Source organism: Camellia sinensis, chromosome 11 (genome assembly GCF_055761805.1).
Source record: "Camellia sinensis isolate YWXY chromosome 11, ASM5576180v1, whole genome shotgun sequence".
Classification (NCBI taxonomy): domain Eukaryota; kingdom Viridiplantae; phylum Streptophyta; class Magnoliopsida; order Ericales; family Theaceae; genus Camellia; species Camellia sinensis.
Window position 1 is genome coordinate 70,532,898 of NC_138971.1, and position 6,408 is coordinate 70,539,305.

The 6,408-nt window shown below is 32.0% G+C and overlaps 1 non-coding gene across 1 annotated transcript; it reads right to left on the reverse strand.

Annotated features, from left to right (window-relative positions):
• Nucleotides 1–490: 490 nt before the first annotated feature.
• LOC114319670 (uncharacterized) lies at nt 491–2,313 on the reverse strand. Its single transcript, XR_014345272.1, has 4 exons — nt 2,169–2,313; nt 1,711–1,894; nt 998–1,279; nt 491–669 (listed from the first exon to the last, which is right to left on the reverse strand). It is a non-coding gene; the product is annotated as an uncharacterized LOC114319670 (transcript).
• Between the last annotated feature and the right edge of the window lie 4,095 nt (nt 2,314–6,408).

Genomic DNA, 6,408 nt, shown 5'->3' on the forward strand with positions numbered 1-6,408 from the left:
GGTTAAAAACATTTAGATCACACCTTTTAAGTGTGATTAAAAATATTTAGATCACACATTTTAAGTGTGGTTAAAAATATTTAGATCACACATTTTAAGTGTGATTAAAAACTTTAGTTCACACCTTTTAAGTGTGATTAAAAACTTTAGATCACACCTTTTAAGTGTGATTAAAAATATTTTGATCACACCTTTTAAGTGTGATCTTTAGAAGTGTGATTAAAAATGATCATTTTTAATCACACTTTTTAAGTGTGATTAATAACATTTAGATCACACATTTTAAGTGTGATTAAAAATATTTACATCACATCTTTTAAGTGTGATTAATAACATTTAGATCACATCTTTTAAGTGTGATTAATAACTAATAAAATCTGTGATAAAAAAAAGGTGCTACATATTTGAAAAATAATCAATATTATTTTTGTATGCACATTTGAATAATGTAATACACACTATATACTATATTTTGAATCACAACCACATATTGAATAGAATAACGTCATATATTTCATAAATGAAAATTAAATATTCAAAAGTATATACAAAGGAATTAAATAATAAAAATTAACTGTGCTTACATATATTAAAAAATGAAAAAACTTAAAAAAACTAAGTTCTTTAATTCTTGGACCATATTTTGCATCTCTCCAAAAAAATTCTGACCTGAAAAATAAAAACACAAATTAATCCAGAAACCGCTGATGCATATGAATAAACTAAAAAGTTAATTCAGCAAACCAAAATAGAAACATTAATTATTTTTGCTTGATCTTAATTCTTTTGGAAGTACCTTCCCTGTTAACAATTAGATGCCACAGCAGCTCAGTGTCAATGACATTGTAATTAGAAGGTCACTAATGAGCACAATATTTAAAAATGATAAATTTCAATACAGCTTGTGTACGATCTTTTTGTGAATATATATTATTATTACTGTTGAACCATAATTCTAGGTACCCATAAATAAATAAATAAAAACTCAAGAATTTACTCTTTTTTTTGGGGGGGGGAGATACATTGCAGTTACTATCACCAGCACCAGCAGCAGGTTTTAAAGAAGCAGAAGCTGCATTTTCTTTGCACCTTTGGAGGAAAAAGAAGAAAAAACAGCTACCCATTTCATGCATGTCTATCTACCAAAGAATAACTGCAAACACTAACAATTGGCACAAGCGTATAGAAAATCATAAAGAAAATACATTATTATCTCAAAATACATAGCGAAGCATTGTAGCCTCAGATTCAATTCCTCCAACTCCCCAGCCAACAACTCCTAAGCCAGCAATCATATTTGTATGGGAATCAATTCCAACCACGCTATCAGGGTACAGAATGCCATTTTTGTAGAAAATAACCCATCCAAGGTATTCAAGATTAACTTGAAAATTACCAGAGTCACTTGCTAAATTCCAAACCTACCAAATAATATTATAGTGCTAAAAAAATGAGAAAATTTGGACTATGATTTACAAGAGGCTAGAGGTAAACGTGGCTTTACTCTGGAAGCCCCATAAATAGTTAAACATTGCAAACCTCATGTATTGAGCCTATACCTATCTAATGTTTTGGCCCTTTTAAGAGTAAACCATTCATACCACCTTAAGGGCAAATTATTGCACCTTGCCATGAGAATTTTCCTTTAACAACAGTATAACATCTAGATATAGAAATACCCTTGATGCACTAATGATGCCAAAGTCTTACCTGGTGGACAATACCAGAACCAGGAGGAACAATGAGCATATTGTGAAAAACATTGGAACCCCACTTCAGAAAAACAAACCTCTCCTTGTTTCTCTGAAATTCAAGCCCCATATTTGCCTGCATTGCATTCACTTCCTGCCACATCAACCTGAACAGAATTGTCAATGACAAGATCCACTGGAACCTGGACATAACATTTATGTGTGTAAACAAATATTGGTTATATTAATTTATTAGTGTGAGATTCTAACAAATTAAGAACAGCTCAGTTGATTGATACATGTGAAGGTTAAGTTGGAAATCAATGGTACATTCAAGAAAGCAGATTTTTTTGCCCAATATTATTTGCCGACTCCCAATGAAGGTCAGCAAGTGGGCCGAGCAGAAAACACATTAAGGCAACATGCAATCAAGACCCTACTACCAAACTAAATATTCAAAGTGCTCAAGGCCATCACCTTGCATTGTTCGTTCATGGCCAAGAGCTGGGCCTCTTTTTTGTCAAGTAGAGTGGTCAACCTCACATTTTCTTCCATAAGTTTCTGGACTTCAGTTTCTTTCTGCATTTTCTCACTGTTCAGCTGTGTGGTCTTTTCAACTAACCTGCTTCCAAACAAAATCAAATTTATCATTTAACCAGAGTCGGTGTGGTAGAAACACATATTCTTCAATAGAAACACCAAAATATGGCAGTGACACCTTCCATACTCATAGCTTCTCCAAAATTCGGTTCTGTGCTACTGGCTACTGCTGCTGCTGCTGTTGTTACCTTCTTGCTGAAGCTTGTTGTCTGCTGTTGCTTGCCATTTTGCTGGTGCTTAATGATCTAATGTTGCCTGCTGTCTAAGAGGATGTGGTGGTTGTTTTATAGTCTGAATTTTTATTTATTAGTATAGTTATGTGGTGGTTGTTTTATAGTCATATTCTTAAATTTAAAAAATAAATAAATATAAATAAATCAAACTGATGTAGCCAAAATGATATGTAATGGGTCTCAACAAATTTTAAACTTCACAGAACAAGGTAAATTTTTTTTAACTTATTCCATCAACATAGCAGTTCAGTCTTGTTCTGAATCTAATTCTAAAGATACTCAACAGCTGTACAAAGAGAAATCAAAGTACCAAACCAATTAAACAACTAAACATAAAAAGAAAAAAACATTAATATGTACATCTATACTATACTAAATAAAAGGAGAAAATTTGGTGTATCATTTCGAAGTTTCCATACATTTATCCCATATTCATTCATACTGAAAATTTTTTATTGCACATACTCCCAATGAAACACCCTGTATTTTCCTTTTTTTAACAGCAACAAAAAGAATATAATTTCCAGCTGACAAAATTCTTGTTTAAATTACTACCAGTCTACCACAACTATATCAACTCAGCCTATAAGAGAGAATGAGACTGAGTTATGACTTACAAATATTATTTTGAGGAGGATTATAGCTGACAACAATAATTATAGTGGTGATGGTCGAGTTAGACATGGACTTGAAGACAATGGTTAACCTCAATCAGTTCACATTTCGTAGTAAACAAATTTATGAACAAAAACTCAAACCCCACCACTGACCAAACAATGATTACACTAAACAGCAAAATTGTGTTGGATCTAATGTAATTCAACAATAAAAAGCACATTTTCCCTCAAGCTTTTCATGTCCTTTCTTCGCATCGTTATTACGAGCATCATACATCACATTAAACTACGTACCAATTAGTGAGGCTCGAAACACCCATTTTACTTTGGGTGTAGCATTTATGTACCAATTGGGCTACAAGACGCATGGTGCCCTCTAGTTATATCAATTTGCGTGCAACTGTTAGTTGCAAATGATAAAAGTCACGTACCTTGCTATGTTTTGGAGAAGATTGAGCTCCTTACGTTCCCCAGAGTCCTCGGGGTAAGTTCTTGTCATCACTGCAACACTGAACGTAACAATAGTGACCTATGATTCACAAACAGAACTAAAATTTCACTAAAATGTCCGATTGTTTCACTGAACGTTTCCATCAATGATTAAATAGTTTTGGTGATAATTCAGTTCTTTTTTCTTTTTCCTTTTCTTGGTAGTGATAATTCAGCTCACATATAGCTTCTTACACACTAAAGAGCAGTCAAAACTATGCAACCAAATATCTATTTTTTGGTAAACAGGTCAACCAATACCCACTTCGCATTACCTACCTTATAAAAAACTAAAATATTTAATATATTCTGAAAACTTGTAACTATATAAAATAAGATCATGTTGGATATGAATTTGATCGTGCCAAGAATCCAACTAAACCACATGCAGTGTAGTCAATCTATGAAAATAAATAAAAACTTCTTTCAACAGTGAATTTAAAAAATCCCCAATTCAGATTGAGCCTAAAATAACAATGTGTCCGAATTTATCTTTCGAAAACCAACAATCAAACAAAGGTTAAATATAACATACTGAGATAAAAGAACATGAAAATTACTAAATTTAATAAGACGATTAAACAAACACAATCAGTATTTCATCAAGAGCACGTAAAATAACTAAGTTTCCTCAAAATCATTAAAGTTTCAATTAAAATAGCATCAAGAGTTGAATTGCATTTGAGAAGCTTGAAGCTTCTAGCATGTAACTAGAATAACTCATTAAAATCCTTTGAAGATGAGGCCTTATTGCATTACACAATGTTGAGAAAAATGTTAACACTCAATTGGCCATTTTTACCTTTATAAACTGCAATTCCATATATTTATTACATTTCACAGTTACAGATATCATCCAACAAACAAAAAATACATTAAAAAAAATGGGTACACATAACACGTGATGTATGACATGCATAGAGAATCAGAGATATCATTGGGGGAAAAAAAATAGCATCAGGAAGATAATATGGAATAAATATATAAGCTCAAGCATAAGCAGTTGTATCAAAGCACAAACCTTGATCATTTCTGGCAGTGAAGATAATCATTCCTGTCTCATCACCTACCAAGCATTCAGCAAGTCGCATTTGGCGTCCTTGATTTCCATTGGCACGACCCTTAGGCAGTATCATCTTTGAATTAACAACTTTTACTGTGAGATTAAGTCCCTTAGCTTGAGGGCGAAGCTGCTCAACTTTTGTGAAAACTTTCTTTTGTTCTTCCATATCCAACAAAATCCTTTTGACAAAAACCAATGTATGAAAAGCTAATTAGTAAAACACAAAGATGTACCTCCTTTAGAACAAAAAGAAGCAAGCGAATCCTAATATGCTTCACTTTTGAAAACCACGGGCAAATAAAAAAGTTCCAACTACTATACACAATCCATATCATAAGAAAAGCAGCAATTTTTGTGGTGTCAGTTACGAACAACTGTGGTTGTGTAGTAGTTATGAAGGGGCACACCATAAGAAAAGTCTTACTTACGAACCATCCTCATTACATTACAAACTGATTTCATGTTATAAATTATGAATTTTTGTTACGAATCTATGAAAATAAATAAAAACTTCTTTCAACACTGAATTTAAGATCTAATAGAGATATGTATATATATATATATATAAAATCCCCAATTCAAATTGAGCCTAAAATAACAATGTGTCCGAATTTATCTTTCAAAAACCAACAATCAAACAAAGGTTAAATATAACATACTGAGATAAAAGAACATGAAAATTACTAAATTTAATAAGACGATTAAATTATGAATTTTTGTTACGAATCTATGAAAATGTCCTTTATGATCCTTTATGATCCATCATTTTTAATCCAGCTCCAATCGAAGTATTACTTACATATATATGACATTGACCATCTAAGTAAAAACACCTATAAAATAATCAATTGAATCGATAGACTGGTTCATCATTAAAAAACTTAGTCATTTAAAAAATTAGCAATAACACTTCAGTAATGCATCAACAGAGAAAACCAAAAATATATATACACAACAGATTCCCAAATCCCATTCATGGCACATTCATCAAATTCATTATAAGAAGGCATTATATATTCTTAAAAGAATAAAGCATGGCAGATTGAGTATTAAAAAAATATATATATATTTAAACTTTTTTGTGTAATGTTGGTATAGACTGTGCATGCATATTGTGTACATGGGTTGCACACCTTTGGTACATTCTAATGGAGTATTTTATCTATGAAAAAGAGGGATAAGATAGGGGTCCTTACCTTGCCTTTAATTCCACAGTCATGGACTGTTGAATGGCTTGTGATTGAGCAATATGAGGGCATTTTCAAACATTTAATGCTGTTCTAAATTTTTAATTCTAGAAAATTAGCCTTTTCATATAGCATATGCCAATCAATTGCATTAAACATATGCATAAGCTCCCTAATTTTCATATGCCTGCAGCAAGCATGCCATTGACAAAACAGTTGACCGTAATCATAAAGAAAGAGAGAGAGGGAGCATTAGAACTTGAGATTTGAAGGGAAATCACGATTTCCTCCGAATGTGAAATACAACAGAGAGGGAGCAAAATTACCATGAATGCTCCAAGTAAGCATAGTTTAGGCCAGCAGTGTAATTTATCTATATAAAAAAAAAAAAAGAAATGAAATGTTCACATAATATATAACTATGAAATGTGATGGTTTTTCAGGGCCATAAAAAAGTCAAATTGCTATCACATTAGAAGTCGTGAAGCTCAATGCAGTTTTTCCAATAACCCATACATGATTGGGTTG